The sequence below is a fragment of the Tenrec ecaudatus genome, unplaced genomic scaffold (genome assembly GCF_050624435.1).
Source record: "Tenrec ecaudatus isolate mTenEca1 unplaced genomic scaffold, mTenEca1.hap1 Scaffold_532, whole genome shotgun sequence".
Classification (NCBI taxonomy): domain Eukaryota; kingdom Metazoa; phylum Chordata; class Mammalia; order Afrosoricida; family Tenrecidae; genus Tenrec; species Tenrec ecaudatus.
Window position 1 is genome coordinate 930407 of NW_027459447.1, and position 19162 is coordinate 949568.

Consider the following 19162-nt stretch of genomic DNA (forward strand, 5'->3'; position numbering starts at 1 on the left):
ACAAGCATTATGTCCTTTCTTAAGAACCAGTCTCTCCTGATAGCATGTCCAATGGATGTGAGATGAAGACTTGCCATCCTCACTTCTAAGGGGCATTCTGGCCGTGCTTTCTCCAAGAGGGATTTGCTTGTTCTTCTGACAGCCCAGACGACTTTCGGTATTGTTTGCACATCATTCACATGCATTGATTTTTCTTCAGTTTTCCTTACTCACTGTCCAGCTCTCACATGCAATTGACCATTGAAACTACTTACCTTGAATTCAGAGCTTAGGGTACACTACCCAAAGCCACATACCTTGTGAGCGGCTGAAACATGTCTGCTGCCAGTATCTGTCCAATTCATTTTATTGAAACATCATACTCAAAAGGTGCTTTAGGCAAACATGTTTTGTCTTTTGACTACATGTCCCAATAATATAACCAGGATCAGACCCTCACATTGTAATGATTCAGCTATATGTCTGAGAGGAAAAAGACTGCAAACCATAAAACTGATGGGAGAATAGGTACTGACTGTCACCTGCAATGCCATTCCTTCAATAAATATTTATTGAGTGTTATTCAAATGACAACATTTTGCAAAGCTTTAAGAAGACCCAGATGTAGAGAACACAGTCCCTGCTCACAGGAGACTCACAGATACTGCATCAGGGCATTCAGATCAGGGACACCACAGATAGATGCTGAAAGAAAAATCATTAAAAAAATATAGCAACCACGCACGGAATCCAGGACAGATAAAATCCTCAGGAACAGCAATGGGAGTAGCGATACAGTGGTAGCTTTTTAATCTCCCATCATCTTGCATAGGGGTGGAGTCCAGACTGTCACTCAGGCCATAGCCAGTGAGGTCTCAATGTGGGCATGGCCTTCTCTTGAGGATTCTGGCAACTTATGTATTCTTTCCTGGGGGCGAGAGACACCCATGACTTGATATTCCTGCTGACAAGATACATGGATCTACATTGACGGCAGCGAGAGCCTTGAACGGGGAGGAGTCATGTGGAGAGCCATGCCACTTTCCACCTCCACTGGGTCCATAAGACATTCCACCGACTGCCCTGTGATCTTCCAGCACTTGGTGTCATTGCATGTGTTGCATAAGTCTGAAAAAAATTTACAAACTGTTATTGGATATATGGGTTAATTTCGTACTTATGGACGTGGTCTGGACTGGGCTGGGATGTTTTCTTAATATACAATTATTCTTCTATATAAAGCTTTTTTAGGACACATGAGTGTTTATGAATGTGCTTCTCTAGTCAACTCTAACTGACTCAGATACCATGAGGGCACAGGGTGGCTGTGTAGGGAAGGGGAGGAAAGGGAACTTATAACAATGATGGATTTAGAACACACACACACACAGCCTAGGGGCCGAATAACATTAATATGGGTAGAGGGACACAGAAGACAGTGTGTATAAAGATATTAATTTATATATAATTTAGTACGGGTGTGAGGGTTGAGGAGAGAGGGAAAAAACAGGAGCTGATATCAAAGGGGTCAAGTAGAATGATAGTGTTTAGAAAATGATGGTGGCAGCATATGTACAAACTCGCTTGATCTAATTGATTTATGGATTGTTATATTATCTGTCAGAGCCCCCATTAAAATGTGTTCTTTTTTCGATAACAACATAAACTCACTGCCATGGAGTCAATTTTGACTCAGCATAGAACACCCCTGTGGTTTCCTCGCTTGCTATTCTTTAAGGAAACAGAAAGCCTTTTCTTTCCCCTGCAGAGTGGCTGGTGGTTTCAACTATTGACTTTGAGGTTAGCAGGCACCATAGCACCATGATTCCTAAGGATGCTGGTAGAAAGGGAGAACCTTGTGGAACATAATTTAAAATTCTTTAATTATCTGGACTTACTTAACTGGAAGAGTCCCAGAGACTATGACCCTGAGTTACTCTTCAAACCTTGAATTGAAACTGTCCCCTGAAGTCATCTTTAAACTAAATAACAATTTAGCTCTTAAAGGATTTCATCCTTGAGTATTGCAGTCTTTAAAAAATCAGCACAAAACTAAATGGGCTACAGATAAGTCAAAATATATGTGAGAGGGTTGTGGCAGAGAGATTAAGTAAAAAGAAACACCTAGAATAGAAAGAACAAGAATGTTAATTCAATATGAAGAGTGTGACCAATGTCAATGAACATTGTGTCCAGAAAGGGTTGAAATGGAACAGATTTTGCTTTGTATGTTTTCACATATCAAAATTAAATATTAGTAGAAAAAGAGAGAGACTCGCATCTGTTTGAGGCAGACTACCAAATACTGGGTTATATATAATGCTAAGTATTGAAATATTATCCCATTTTCATATGCCAAGTATGGAAAGCCAAGGATGGAGTGAGGCATTCACAGGTGAGATGGCATTTGAATGATCCAGGAATATGGCTAAAGAAGATGCTCATATCGGGTGTTTCCACTGGGTTCGCAAACACATCAGCAAATGAATGTCAAATAACGCGTCTCACCCTCTAACTCAGAGCTGTGCAACCGAACTCTCTTCTATGATGAAAATGTTCCAGAGCAGTGATTCTCAACCTGTGGGTCGCGACCCCCATGGGGAGGGGGGTCGAACAATGCTTTCACAGGGGTCATCTGATTCATCACAGTAGCAATATTATAGTTATGAAGTAGCAACAAAAATAATTTTATAGTTGGGGGGAGCACCACATATGAGGAACTATATGAAAGTGTCACAACATTAGGAAGGTTGAGAACCACTGTTCTAAAGGCATGACATCCAACCTGGTAGCTACTACATTTTATCAGGAAAGACCAGTCCATGGAAAGGGACATCATGCTTGGTAAAACTGAAGGTCCACAAGAAAAGAGACTGACCATCAAGGAGATGGGCTGACACCATGGCTGCAACAATGGACTCCAACCTAACAACCAAGGCGAGATTTGGCACAAGATCAGGCAGTGTCCTCAAAGTAACATCCTTGATCTTCAGTCTTTTTAAAAGATCTGGTGTAGCACATTTAGCCAATGCAACGTGTCATTTGATGTCTTGACTGATGCTTCCTTGAGCATTGATCTGGCTTAGGGTTTAAAAATTCCCCTTGGCTTCTCAATCATACAGGAGGCCCACACAGTGATCATCTTTCCTCACTACACAGAGTGTCATGCCCCACTCACATTGGTCTCCTTGCTGTTCCAGGAAGAAGCTTGGAGAAGCCAATCACAAGGCCTTTTGCACTGACTGTCTCCTACCTGGAACACTTTCCCCACCGCCACATGGCCACTCCTGTGTCTTCCTGCCTTATTCAAGTACTGCACTATCAATGAGATCTTCCTTGGCTGTGATGCACTACTTGCCCCAAGTTTCCCATCCAGCGCAGTTTAGTGAGAAAAATCTCACTGCTACCTGCAGGGTGGGAGCCTCGGCACTGGCATCTCAGAAAATGGAGCATAATCAGAACAGAAATGTGACCCTACCTCTCATGCTAAAAGGCTGCTAACTGCAAGATCTAAACCACCACACAACCAGCCACTTCTCGGGAGAAAGGCTGAAAGTTAGTCTCAGAAACCTACAGGGGAAGTTCTACCCTGTCTTATAGGGTCATTATGAGTCAGTATCAAATCTATGGCAGTAAATTTGCATTTAGGGGGGGCGCGTTCTAAGGAGCTCTGGGTCACATACCCTGATCAATCCAACTGGCAGCTGCATCAGCTGGCTAAGGCTTCAAAAGACTGAGTAGGTAACCCAGAGCTCAGTGCTGTTGGCAGAAACTTGTGGGGGTTCAGAAGGACTTGAGGTGATGGTGTCCTTCTCAGTGGCCTCAGATAATCTTCTCCCCGGTCTGGGCATCAGCATCTTCTTTGCAAAATGGGATGATTGCATTAGAGAACCTCTAAACTCCTACATACCTGAGCAACCAGGAAGCAATTGTGAATCCTGGAGAGGAGCAAAGACTATGCTGGTGGCTCTGCAAATCTTGGGAAGCCTGGATCCGATGCGGCTGGAACTGTCCACAGCGAGGCACCAAGAATCCCGAGAGCTGTAGTTCAGGTCTCCCCCTTGCCTGTGTACCATGGAAGATTTAATAAATGTTCTCCTCATGCTAGGATCCTTGGTGGCAAAGTGGCAAAATCCCTTCACATTGGCCTGTTAACTGCAGGGTTGGCAGTTCAAACGCACCTGCTGCATTCCTGTAGGAAGGGCAGCTTTCAACTCCCACAAAGAATTGTTGTTTCAGAAATCCACAAGGACAGTTGTATCCTGTAACTATGAGTCAGAACTGGCACAATAGCAGTGCGTGAGTGAGCTTTAAACTACGTTTGAGACTGTGGTCTAATTTGAATTCCCCTACCTGTCCATTGGGTGTCATGGGAAGAGAGTAGATAGGAGAAAAAAGGGTAGGCGGCAGTGAGGGAGGAGAGTAGAAGGTACTGGAGTAACACATTCTGGCAGAAAATTGTGTGTATGTGTGTGTGTGCGTGTTCTATTGTAATTCACACAGATTATGGGTGGGGGAGGGAACTGAAAAAGTAAATATCCATGAAAAAGAAATTTTTTTTTCTTTGGTGATTTTCCTTTTGTTGAGCTAAGGGATGGAGAATGTACTGCATGGGCGTGACCAGCCACTGGACTTGTGTGCTGTTAACACACCCTCCTGCCTTTGCATGCTGGGGGCCTCTCTGTAAACAGAAGTGACTTGTGACTTCTGATTTCCTGGGGCTCTAATGAGAACCCGAGAATAGAAGTTCTAAATCATGAACAAAGGAGATACAAAGGGTTAATGAGAGGACAGAAATTTGAAGTTTCATTGGATGAAAACAGCGCCAGCATCCAACAAACATGCCAAAGGCTGAACTCTGCCCGGAAGTAATGAATGAGCACTGCCTTTAGCCCGTGTCCTCACTCTCCCCGTTTCCTGCACTCCAAGCCAGCCTCACTAAGAGTAGTCAAAGGTGACATGGTGGTCCTTTCATCTCTCTCTGACCCCTCACGCTGCCTTCACCTCTATCCAAGTTGCTTCATCCTTCCCCCTTCTCCCTGATCTTCCTCGTGGAAAGATCTCATTCATACTAACTGGTAAAAGTCAGTTAGCACACAAGAAAGAAGACATCTCCTTCCTCAGCCTATGCTGCAGAAAAGGAAACTCGGGCTTGAGCTCATTTGCCCAACTGTCAAAGGTCCCATCACGGGCAGGGCCATGATGTGAAAATTCAAGCAAGCAGCCCCAGAGCCAGAGCTCCCAACCCTCATCCACTGCAGTTCAAGTTCATGGGGTGAAGTGGTGAAAAGCTAACCAGAAACTGAGAGTCAATGTAGATACCCAAGGCTTACTTGCCAGGGCACTCACTCACTGCCATTGAGTCAATGCTGACTCATAACAACCCTATAGGACAGGGTAGAATTCCCCTGTGAGTTACTGAGGATGTATCTCTTTATAGGAATAGAAAGCCCCATCTCTCCCTTGTGGAGTGGCTAGTGGTTTTAAACTGTTGCACAAAGCATAACCATGACACCATCAGGACTCCAAAACATGCCAGGGCAATCAATGGTTCTGTGAGATCTCTCAGGATAGAGATATACCTTGCTCATTGGCTACACACGAGAAAGCATTCACCTCCAAGCCTAGTTTGTGATCCAAGTGAGTTTTATGAGAATTAGAAGAAGTTTCAGGTTTATAAAGGCACCTGCAGGGCTCTTCAGAAATGTGCATCTCCTTAGAAGCTTCCCTGAAAGTCACGAGGTTTGATCTGTGCTCCTGCCTTTTAAATCACTCCCAGAGGTGGGGCGTGCTGGTGACCCTGGTTGAACTCATTGGCTGAACTGAATTCACCTGGCCTTGTTGGGCCAATTCAGGTGCAGAACACAGCCAGGTGTACCTCCCCTTCCTGGCTGGGAACCTGAGCCTTTGAGCATGCGCAGTGTACCACTCGTTCATGGGACAAAGGCTCAGACTGCTGACCATGCGTAATGGATGCCTCAGTCCCTAAGGTAAAGTACCTAGCAGTTCCAAAACCCCACTGCTTTGTAGTGTTCATGAACTTTGGCAGGAACACATCCTTACCATGAAGAATCCTGGTGGCCCAATGGCTAAGCACTTGGGCTTTAGACCGCGGTCAGTAGCAACACATGAGAAAAAGGTCTTGCCATTGTAAACATTCCACCCCACTGCCATCAAACGCAAAGGACCTCTGGTGACATAGCGGGCTACTCACAGAGCTACTAAATGCAAAGTCAACAGTTCTAACCCACCAGCTTCACAGTGGGAGAAAGATGAAGCTATCTATTCCTATAGAGACATAATATCTCAGAAACCTATAGGGAAAATTCTACCCTGCCATGGACTACTAAACGAACAACCTAATCTGACTTGGAAGAAGTCAGGCCAGAGTGCCCTTGACAGCATATATGGCAAGATTTTGCCTCCCAAATATGTTGGACATATTGCCTGGAGAAGGACATCCTGCTTGGTAAAGTGGAGGGGCAGCACAAAAGAGGAAGGCCCTCAATGAGCTGGATTGACACCGTGGCTGCATCAATGGACTCAGGCAGAGAACAAATGTGATGATGGTGCAGGACCTGGAAGTGTTTGGTTCTGTTGTGCATAGGGTCACTTTGGATCAGAAACCACTCAATGGCACCCGACAGCAACAACAGTATATAAGATCACCATGAGTTGGAATCAACTCGATAGAAAGTGGGCTTTGGGTCTGTCATGGAACCAACCCTGGCTCATAGCGACCCAATCATGGGATTCTGAGGCTGTAAATCTTCATGGGAGCAGAGGGCCTCATCTGTCTCCTGCGGAGCAGCTGGTAGGTGTGAACCCCTGACTTTGCAGTTGACAGTCCAACACTTCCCTTAAAGTACCCCCCGGGGCTCCTTTGGTAACGATGACAGACTAGGAAACCCAATAGGGACATTTCTACTCTGTCACATGAAGGCATCCTGTGCAGAATGGGCTCAACGGGAACTAACACCAAACCCACCACTTTTAACACCATCCCAACCTTACAGACTGTGCTAGGCTCTTGAAGGAATTGACTTTTTGCACTCCCACTGAGCGAGCTATGAGCATGCATGCCAACACGTAACTTCCGGTCCTGAACTAGGGATCAGCTGCACATGTAAGGATGTGCTTCTAATGTGGAAGGAAGTAAAGAGAGGGGATCTGGAAGCAGGAAAAGCCAGGAAGCAGGAGTCACTTAGGCAGACCCCTTTCAGAAACCAACTTAATTAGCATATCACAGATCCTGGCTCAGAGGTGATGTTCAAAGAAGAATTGTTGACTGAATATACAAGGGAAGGAACAGAATAAGTGAACACAGAAATGTGCTAATGACCAAATTGACTCACAGTTCCGACCCTGCTCTTCTTCTTCCAGGTTCTTCTTTAGTTACTAATGGTATTTGCTTGACCTCTCACAAGCACAAAAGGAGCCCTGGTGGCCTAGTGGTTAGGCAGTGGGCTGCTAACCACCAAACTAGCAGTTCTAAATTAGCAGGCATTCTGAAGGAGAACAACAAGCTGTCTGCTCCTTTAAAGAATTACAGTCTTGGGAATGCACAGTGGTAGCTCTACCCTGGCCCATAGGGCTGCTCTGAGTCTGACTCGACTGGACAGCAGTGAGTATGGGTTTGGTTTGGTTTTCACAGGTACCCCGATCCATTGGTGGTCTTGGTAAATTGCACACGCTGGTTCAGTGGACCTTGTGTAGGGCTTGAGAATTTGCACTTCTAACAAGCTCCTGATGTTGCTAGTCTGTGACCATATTTAGGATGGCAAGGCTCTGGACTACCCGGGTCTTCCTGGTGGCTGCTGTCACAGCACAAGTTCCCAAGAGTGCACCGCTACTCATTTCTTTGGAATGATTTGGACTGAGGTTTCCCAGCCATTTCATCAAGGTTTTTGGCTATTTGTTCCATGACACTGAAAAGTTTGGACCTGACATATGCAGCTCAGGCTGTATTATCTATCTTCTCTGCCCTCTTGGATTGGAGATGGATCACCTATGAAGCGATGAGGGTAAGAAGGGTTGGGTGTCCCCGGGTAATGTGAACAGTTAGCGCGCTCAACCACTGCTGATTAAAAGGTTTGCGGTTCAAATCCAAGGCCCCTCAGGAGAAAGGCCTGCTGATTGACTTCTGAACGACCAGCCTTTGAAAGCTCTGTGGGGTCCCGTGGTGCTGACCCACACGGCGTCACCGTGAGTTGGAATGGACTCCTCAGAAACGGGTTTAGTAAGCAGCACAAAGAGGAAACTCCTTGGTGAACTGGAGGACACGGTAGCTGAAACCATGGGCTCCAACATACTACTCCTGAGGCTGGCAAAGGACCGGGCAGTGCTGCCTTGTGTTGCAAAGAAGGTCCCTGTGATGTCAGTATGACTGGACAGCACTAACAACAACAAAGGATGTCAGGGCCCTTCACTTCCCCAGACCACTGACCAGGTTCAAAGACCCGCATGCGAGTATAGTTTCACAGTTAGACGTGTTTAGAAAAAATAATGTTTGCAAAAGTAAAATCTTGGTTTACATTTTACAGAGCATGCACAATGAGTAGAACTCTTAAGGTCCACCGGAACCTGTTTAGGGTCCCCTCCACTTGCTCACCACCGATAAGTCGATTCTGACTCATATTGATCCTACAGGAGAGGTTAAAATTTCCCCTGTGGGTATTTCAGAAACTGTAGCTCCTTATGGGAATAGAAAGCCTCCTCTTTCTCTGCAGCTGGTGGGTTCAAACTGCCAACCTTGTCTTTAGCAGCTCAGGACTGACTTGTATCTCTATGAAACCAAAATCTACCTCACTGCCAGGGAGGTGATGCTGACTCATAGTGACCCTGTGAGGCAGAGTAGATCTGTCCCTGTGAGTTTCTGAGACTGTAACTCTTTATAGGAGTAGACAGACTCTTCTTCCCACAGAGTGGCTGGTGGTTTCAAAGTGCTGACTTTGGTGTTAGCAGCCCAACATGCAAACACTATGCCACCAAAGCTCCTTTTGTACTCCTATAAGTAGATAAATATTTCTCTTATATCTGTGTTTCAACCAAAGGCATGGCTATAAAGGAAAAAAGGCCATGAGTGTCAAGAATGATTTGAAAATGTGGAGTTCTTTTGGGAAAGGATATATATATATATATATATATATATATATATATATATATATATATATATATATATATATATATATATATATATACACTTGTGTATATAAATAGAATTCTGACGGCGGCAAGAGTGGTCAGGAGTTGGACTGTTAATCTCAAGGTCAGCAGTTTGAATGACCAACCGCTCCTCTGGAGAAAGAGGAGATTTTCTACTCCTCTAAAGAATCACAGTCTCAGAAACCCACGGGGGCCATTTTACTCAGTCCCATGGGCCTGTGAGTTGGAATGGACTTGATGGCAGTGAGGGCATGTAAATATGCAAACACCCACCTCGGACTTAGGATTTGACCTGCTCCCTCAGCCCTGTGAGCATCTGCATCCGAAGCCATGGACTTGGCCTTCTGTGAAGAACCCATTAGTGCACCGCCACAAAGAGAATGAGTTTCCTCTGTGTCAGTCCATTACCCTGCCAACGTTCAGGATGGAGCCAACACCCTTGGTTTCCCAGAGAAATTGGCTCAACATCCCCCTAATGTGGTTGCATGACATAGGCCACTCATGCAATGCACTGCATGTGCTCTATTTAATGCACTATCACCAACAAGTCTACATGGGTGGTAACTCTGAAAACCTTGCCCAAACAGCTGGCTTCACCAAAGTATATGGAACCATGTGGAGTCGTCGACCAGTTCGACTCTGCACTGGCTGTACGTTGGCATTGCCAAGGGGGCTTTCTCACTGACCGTGACCTGAATCCTGCTTCCACTAAGCCTTGCTTCATTGGTCTGGGATGGGGCCAGGCCAATGGGAGGCTTGAAAGCTCCTAAGGGATTCCAAAGTATGACCAAGGGTGAACAGTACTGTTTTTGGCCATCACATCCGGGAAGGCCCTTGGGACTTTGCCACTCAAAGTATGATAGGTCAAGGAAACAGCAACATCAGCATTAGCTTCTCCCATGCTAATGCCATCGAGTTGATGCTGACTCATATAGACCCTACAGGACAGGGCAGAACTGCCCTTGTGGGTTTCCCAGACTGTCACTCTTGCCCGGAGTCTACAGCCTCATATTTCTCCCAAGGAGTGGCTGGTGGTTTAGGACTACTCTCCTTGTGGTTAACAGCCCAAGAGTACCAGGGCCTCTAGAACTGCTGGATCCTAGACCCCACCCTGAACCCACAAAATCAGAATCTGCCCCCCAGCCCGATTTCCAGGAACCTGGGTAAGTGCATGCATGTGAAAGTTTAAGAAATACTTCCTTAGAAACCATTACTTTCCAGAACAAACTCCTCCTGCCAGAGGTGCAGAAATGGAAGCCCATTAGGCCATGCTCGCCTAGAAGCAATTTGAGGTCTCAGTGCTCCTATATCCTGGCTGTCATCCAGATTTCCTTATTCTCACCTGGACTGTTGTCACTGCAGCAGGTATTGGTGAGTCCTCAGCACGAACAGCCCCAAATTCGGTCTAGAGACACAGCTCCCATTTCAGAGTAGTACAATCCACAGTTTCCTGTAGAGTTTCTGGCTTTTACTGGCTTGGGGTAGGGTCTAGTGGGAAACGCATCTTAGCAAGAGCCATTATGTATTCTGGATGTGCACAATGAGTTTGTCTTGAGGCATATTTATGTCTGATGTTGTTATGTATTCTCTTTCTATCCCATGCAACCTTATTTTTTTTGAAAATTTATATTTGCTTTTAATTACCCAGACATATAAGTGATTTATAGCTAGGTCTGATCGATTGGAATCAGATGACCACGCCTGGATTAACCATGGGTCCTGGTGACCATTAGGCACTTCTTTCCATGAATGATATTTTCACCTGAGTGAATGCATTCACGACTTTTCTTCTCTTAAGATAAATAAGCAGGTGGGTATCATTTTGCTCTGCTGGCACTTCCTTGTGCTGTTTTAAGTTCACCCAGCAATTTTTAAAAAGAGAAACATATTACAACTGTCACACACTTTATAATTCATGTGGAAAAATTTGGGGGAGAGCTAAATAGAGGTGACCCGTGGTGCAGTCTTACTTACTGCTTGTTAGAAGGTACTGAAATCTTATATACATAAACACTAGAAACCAGGAGAGAGGAAATGGTGGTTCCATGGCAGAATTCTCACTAGCCATGCAGGAAATTTGGGTTTGATTCTTGGCCAGTGCGCCTCCTGTTACAGCTACCACCTAACTGCTAGTGGAGGCTGGCATATTGCTATGATGCTGAACAGATTTTAGCGATGTTTTCTGCCTACAGACAGACTAGGAGGAAAGGCCTGGTGAACTCCTTCAAGCCATCAGCCACTGAAAACCCCCCAGCTGACAAGGGGTCAAATCTACAACCCATTGAAGGAATGGGGTAGGACCAGTGGGCATTGAGTTCTGTAGCGCATGGAGTCCGCATGAGTCAGCTGGCTGACTTGAAGGCAATTGTCCACAGCACTCTCTAGGAAGGCAGTGGTTGGAGCACATAGGCGTCCTTCATGTGGCCCCATGATCATCAGGCCTTAAGTCATGCAACCAACTCTGGGAAATGAGAGATGCCCGGGGTACCAGGAATATTTGAAAGACCTGGTGTAAATTGGTTCAGCCCAGGGGAGTTCTGGAAACCACCGAGGTAAGCTTCCTGCTGAAACCACTAACTTAGCTCCAGTGCGAGTGGATGGGTGTCTGCACATGTACCCAGCCACCATTAGTGCGTTTGTTGTTGTTGTTGTTGTTGCCGTTCACGTCCGTAGAGTCGATGCCGATTCACAGTGACCCTATATGACAGGGTAGAATTCCCCCTGTGACTTTCTGACACTGTGACTCTTTACAGGAGTAAAAAAGCCTCATCTTTCTCTTGAGGAGTGGCTGGTGGTTTTGAATGGTTGATCTTGCCATTAGTCCATTGCGTAACCAGGTGCTGTCAATTTGGTTCCAATTCATGGCCACTCCATGTACAGCAGAACAAAACAACACGCTGCCCTGCGCATTTCTCACAGCCATTCCTACATTTGAGCCACTGTGTCAACTCATCTTGTGGAGGTTTGTCCTCCTTTTGTCTTGACCAAGCATGCTGTCCAACTCCAGGGACTGGTCCCTCCTGATAACACCCAAAGTACATGAAGCCAAATGTCACCATCCTCGCTTCTAAGAATCAATCTGGCTGTAGTTCTTTCAACATGGATTTGTTTGTTCTCCTAGAAGTTCCTTGGTGTATTCAATATTCCTCACCAGGACCATATTTCAAATGCATCAATTCTTCTCATGGGACTTCCTTATGCATTTTCCAGCTTCCACATGAAAATAATCATGCCTTGGGATAGGATACTCCTGAGTTTTTAAGGTGACAAAGTCACCTTGGTTCAAAAAAAATGTTTAAAAGGCCTTTTGCAGCAAATTCACTGAAAGCAATTTATCCAGTGATTTCTTTACAGATATTACTATGAGCGTTGGTTGTGGATGGGTCCAAGTAAGATGAAATGCTTCATCATTTAAATCTTTTCTCTGTTTATCATGTTGCTTATTGGTTCAGTGGTGAGGATTCTCGTTCTTTTAACCTCGAGTTGTAATCCATACTGAAGACTATCATCTTTGAACTTCATCAGTAAGTGCTTCAACTCCTCTTCCCTTGCAGCAAGCAAGGCTGGTCGCCTGCATATTTCAGGCTGTTCTCAAATCTTCCTGCAATCCTGAAGTCTCCAATTCAGCCATTCAAAACTCAAAACAGCTCAATGCCATGGAAGTCAAGTCAATTCTGACTCGAGCAACACTGTAGGCCAGGAAAGAACCTCCCGGAAGGTTTCCAAGGCTGTAATCTTTGTGGCAGCACATGGTCACATCTTTCTCACTCGGGATAGCTGGTGAATTCCAAGTGTTGCTCTTTCGGTTAACAGTGAAGTGCTTAAACATTGCCCTACCTGGATTCCAAGTGTGAGCTAGCAGCCACAATTTTCTTCTGAGACCAAAGGGGTTGTTAGCTGTGAATTCTTGACCAAGGGTGGTCCAGCAGACCTGCTCAGTATTCGCCCAGGTGCAAAATCCATCAAGAGGATGCATTGTCATTATTTTTAATCACATAACACACCCAGGTGTAGCAGCAACCCAGCTTTGTAATATCACCCTGGTTTTGATAAATATGTACCATTCCTTGATAACGCTTCCAAATCCTTTAATATCCTGCAGCTCAGTCCCTGATGTCTGGCTGTAACAAAAGGTGTGAAGGGAGACCATATGTCAATAAACTCTCCCCGTCTGCCACAACTCAGCGCATAATCAGCTCCACGGTAAAATGCATGGTAAGTCAGTTATGCGCTGGCGGGGAGGGCAAGGGGCCCCTTTCAGGTTTGTCTTCTGATGAAGTTGACCAAAATGACTTCTTATTTCAGCCTATTAGGAGAGTGAGAGTTGCCCCCCCTCCCTCGCCATTTTTCTTTTCCCTTTTTGTCCCTTTCCCCTTGGAGGGACAGCCTGCTCTGCTATTCTGAAAGGGTTGTCTGTTTTATGCTGCGCTCTCCACTCCATTAAATCACCTTTCCTCACATTAAATACAGGTCTTCAGGGTGGTCAGAGAGCTTTGCTGTGAGGGATAATGATATAATTAGGATGACATGCATGAAAAATCATTTTTCAGCTCAATCCCAGGCAGACCACGGGGAAGCATGAAATGGGAAGGGGGAGAGGTGTACCTCACTTTAGACAAGAGCCAGGCTTCTGAGGGGGCCAGTCTCGACCTGGAAGGCTGCTGAAGGCTTCTTTACCTCACTCACTCATTCACTCATTCATTCAACCAGCTTGCTACTTACTTATTAAATGCCAGACCTTGGGGCTCTCTCACTGAACAAAAGAGACAAAAATCCCCCTTCTGTCAAGAAGCTTCCATAAACAGAGGCATTCAAATACTTCCTAGAGAATGTGTTTAAAGTCCAATTTACACAAAAGCAGAAGAAGAGACTGATGCGAGGGGTTTCACACACACACATGTTCATATATGACTCCCATTGCAGCGACAAAGTGTAGGACTCTTCCAGGAGACACTCTTCATTGGAGTTAAATTGCTCCCCCCCAACCCCCTGAGCTCTCTCTCTCTCTCTCTTTTTTTTCTTTCTTTCTGAGTTCAATTGCCCTTGGAAGGGATTAGCTGTTATCACTCTCTAACACCTTAGTGTGAACTTATTTATTGGCTCCTTTTCCTGCCTAGATAGGAGGGGCCTCCAGGCCTGCTAAAAGCCAGAAAAATCCCAAAAAAGGCAGCAGCAAGAGAGGCAGGGGACAATTGGCGCCAGTGTTTCTCATTTGAGTGGGGGGGGGCATTTGTTAAAGATGCAGATTACACACGCATACAGCACACACACACTTCCCTGCCGCCCCACCCAATATGGCCCTACTAAATAAGGATCCTACCCCACCATCTGTCCGGGAGCCCCTGAACTGGCCCTTCCCATGAAACAAGCCAGGGCCATTGAAAGTGACTCTTTAGGCAAAAGACCAGTGACTTAGGTTTTCCAAACCACGATAAAGCCCATTTGTTAAGCACTTGCATATTAACCAAAAGGTTGATGCTTCAAACCCCCCCACAGGTTCCTAGGAAAGCAGGCCTGGTGATCTGTTTCTGAAAGGGCACAGTCTTGAAAAGGATCCCTGGTAACATATTGTCCTGCTAGCCATAAGGTCAGCAGTTCAATACTACCAGCTGCTCTGAGAGAGAAAGCTGAAGCTTTCTACTGTACAGATGTATAGTCTCAGAAACCTACCAGGGCAAGTATACTCTGCTGCCATGAGTCAGAATTGACTCAATGGCAGCAAGTGAGTGGATGGGCAGGGATTGATTGGGCACCAACTAACACTAAGAGCAACTATTTTGGGTGGCAGTGACATTCTTCTGCTTTATCTAGAATCTGAACTCTCAGCGTCATTAACAATGGAGGCAACAGACAAATAATTATAACCTACAGAAGGGTAAAGAAAAGCTAAAGAAGTTACTTCTGTTTGGGGTTTAGTTGTGTGCTTTTTTTAGCAGAAAATATGAACTATGAAGGAGCAGGGACTTGCTGGACTTAAATATGAACTGTAAGATCTCTCTCCGGGCTAGAGTTACATCTCAGTTCTTGGCTCTGCATGAGAAAGAATTCACGCCAAAGCCTGGCTCGTGATCCAAGTGAGTTTAATGAAAGTTAAAAGAAGTTTCAGGTTTTACGCGCCACCCCTAGGATTGCTCCCCACCATGCAGCCTGGCAGAGACTGCTCGAGGTCATGCAAAGATCTCTCTCCTAAGTTTTCCTCCAAAAAAAGACCTGTCTCATGTTCTTTCTCAAGTTCTCTCCCCAGTTCCTGTCCCAGTTTTTCCTTTCTCCCCCTCGCTCCTGCCTTTTCAAGGATTCCCGGGGGGAGGCATGGTGAATGACCCCAGGTCGATCCCATTGATGAATTGCAATCACCTGGCCCAGGTGGGCTGATCCAGGTTTAACGCCCATCCGTACCCACCAGCGGGAAAACCTAGGCTTTTGTTCTATGCTTGGTTCTCCTGGGCATGCGTCAATGGACATCTCATTCCTGCCTATCTGCCTAACAAAACCTATTTTTCAACCCCAAGTCTTTCTTGCCAAAAAATAATGTCCCATAATAGGAATGGCATGAGCAGGGCTTCTGCGTTGGATCAGATCAAGAAGATAGCTTTCATGCCCTGTACTAAGATCACAAAAGAATGTAATCCAGTGCCTTGTAGACAGTCCCGTGTACACAAAAGTTTTTCTAAGAGTCTCCAGAAGGCTGTGCTACAGCCTAAATAGGCTGAATTGCAACCTAAAACAGAGAGGGACCCATTTCAAAGAGATGTGGGGACATGGCTTTCATAAAATTGAATGCATCATGTAATCCAGTGCAAGGGAAACCCAGTAACTTTGGGAAGGAACTGCATTGGCTTGGACTAAAGAGCCAGAGATAGTGCTACATAAAAAGAAAGAAGATGATTGATAAAGCAACGCAGACATTATTGTGGAAAAGGAAAAGGGACTTAGAAGACAATCAAAAGCTACAAGGAACCTCTCTTAGGGAGAAGTCTTGTGGTTTCAACTTGTGTGCTCTGGGGGATATTTGGCAGTCACGTATTAAATTATGCATTCAATTTAATCCCTTTAAGGGATTTTGTCACTGGGCCTACAGCCCAACTATCCTGACAAAAAAATCTATCTTGAAAATCACCCTGCTGTGAGGAAGCTAAAGGCAAGCACATGATACGATCACATGCAGGGAAATTGGGGAGCCAATGCAACAGCAAGAACCCAGGCCCTAGACCTATGACCCAAAGCAAACCCATCTTGCCGGGTCTCGCTGCTTGAGCTGGTTTGGCCAATGCCACGTGGAGTGGAGATGTGCTGCCCCAGCCAAACCTTCCTCAAATTACAAAATTATGAGCAAATAATACACTGAGTGGGATTGAAAGTCACTATGCAGCAATAGGTAAGTAAAACATATGGGCCTACCATTACCTATCTGTAAAGAGTCTTTGGCAATGGTTTATGGAAGACGCAGGCCCTGATTACCTCCCATAACATGTATTCTTTATCATAGCCACGGACACTCATGGAAACATTAAAGTTGTGCTTGAGAGTGGAAAAGGTGAGTTAAGAACTGAGAAAGATGGTCATGTGGCCTGGATATTGCTCAAACACTCCATTCTCCTTGGTCTCTTGGAAGAAGGAGAGGGATGAGAACCCAAAGCTGTAAACATTGTGTGGATTAGAAACGTGTTAAGTTTGGTGTGAGGGCTGAAGGCCCAGGTTGGTAAAATTATTTCTGTGGGATTTTCTAGAACCAGAGCTGCTCTGAGGCCCACACTGGAGAGAATGCCATTGTCATTACCCTTGTATGCTTTATTTTGGCTGAGTCCCTCCACCACCATGTGTCAGGGCTTACTCAGTGCCCCTTCTCAGCCCTGATACACGGTGTTGCCAAAAGGGCTCAGAGATGTTAAGCAATCTGATCAAGGTCATGAGGCTTAAGGTCAGGTACAGAGCCAGACACTGAAATGCAAGAAGACTGACTCCTATGCCCAGACCTGGGACAAATCTCTCTGACAGAGCTGGGTAGATGCCCCTAAACATCCGTCTTGTGTGTGTGTATTTGTGTGTGTGTGTGTGTGTGTGTATCCACATATATATGTTTGGTTTATTTGTCATCAACATAATTAGAGTATTTCTATCCAATTAAAAAATGAATTAAGCCAAGGTTGGTGGTTTACAATTTACACAAGTGCCTTTATGAACTATCATGGTTTACTTTCTTTCATTGGGAGGCAGCTCCAAGCTTCAGACCTCTTCACTCCCCAGGTGAGGTGCTACATTCAGACCAGAGTCAGAGGAAAGGATTGACCAGAAAGAGTCAGTTCACTGAATGAGGTTCCTTTTAAAAGGAAGCCAAAATTGCCCTCTAAACTCATGGCCATCAAGTCAATACTAGCTCATACTGAGGGACCCTGTTGAACAGGATCCTATGGTACAGGGTAGCTCTGTCCCTGTGACTCTCCAAGACTAACTCCATGGAAGCAGAAAGCACCAGGTTTCTGCCACAGGGCTGATGGTGGTATCAAATGACTGGCCTTTATGATGTCAGCTCAACTTGTAACTACTATGCCAAAAGGGCACTTAGTCAATCTAACAGGTCTGGCAAAATGTAGAGCCAGACATTATATACTGAAAAGGGCTCACCACCACCACCACCACCAAAGGCTGGCTTTCTGGTGGGGTCTTCTGAAGGGTAAGGGTAAGGGTAAGGGTAAGGGTAAGGGTAAGGGTAAGGGTTAGGGTTAGGGTTAGGGTTAGGGTTAGGGTTAGGGTTAGATAAAATTGATGTGTGACTTGATAGGGCCACTAGTAAGCCAGCATATATAAATGACTTACTCCCTCCCCCAACAGAATGGGTTCTTTTCTCCAAGATTTCACGAAACATGGCATGACCAGGAAAGACAACCGGTCCAAATTCCTAAAGCCACCAAAGTGGAGGCCGTCCCTCTCCTCCCCTCCCCATCCCCGTCCTCTTTATCCCACTTTGCAGGACGACTCAGGAGCGGGAGAGCTGGCTTAAGACCCATTGTGACCGCTGCCTGCCTATCAGTTCATGGGGGCAAAAGGAAGAGAAATACCACTTCTTTTAAAGTCACCCCCCAACACGTGCACTAGGGCTGGCATGTCCTCTCCACCCCCCAAGAAGGATCACTGGTCAGCAGCATTCTCTGCTTAAGGCAAGCAGCCCAAACACCTGGGGAAACCCCAAGAGTCCCTCCTTGGGTCTATGTCCCAATTTTTTCCCCAGGATTGCATAATTGGAATAAACAACCCCCCCTGTCTGAGAAACCACAAGGTCTGATTTCTTTGCTAGACTAGCTTTTCCACATGCAGCAGCCCACCTCAGACAAGTGCCAGCCACTTCTGCAGGTGCTGTTCACAGCAGAGGAAGGGGAGCCCTTCCAGAGAGAGGCCCAGAAAGCAGTCAATAGAACTGATGGTCAGCCAGCGGGCACTCCCCAGTGGAGAGAAACTCTTTTTACCACTCCACGAATAATGTGGGACCCAAACTCCCAGTAAGGCCCCGAGGGCTTAGCCAGGTATCACCAGTCTCTCTTGCAGGGCCTCCGCGGGACAACTAGGAAACCTATGCATTTATCTAAGGTCAGTGAGAATTTTCAGGCGCCTACAAGCGAATATCTGTCTGCCTGCCTGCCTGCCTTTTTAGAGTGGCTAATGGAAGCCTGCGTTCTTTGTACCCCCAATGACCCAGAGGCCCCCGAAAACAAGAGGGAAATAAGTATTGCCTTTATTACTCAGCCCGCCTCAGACATGAAAAAGAAATGGGAAGCATTTGAAGGGAACAATCTTCGTGATTTGGTAGAAGTGTCTTATTGGGTGTATCACAACACGGATGACCCTACCACGAAAGAGACAAAGAAATAGCTAAAATACTAGGAATTGCCATGAGACACAACAGAGACTCAGAAAAAGAGATCATGGCCCACTCATGGAGAGACTGACCTGTGGCACCGCCAAGCCCTGAGGAAGGAAGGATCCAGGTGCCTACTACAGAAGAGACAGACATTGGAAAAAACAT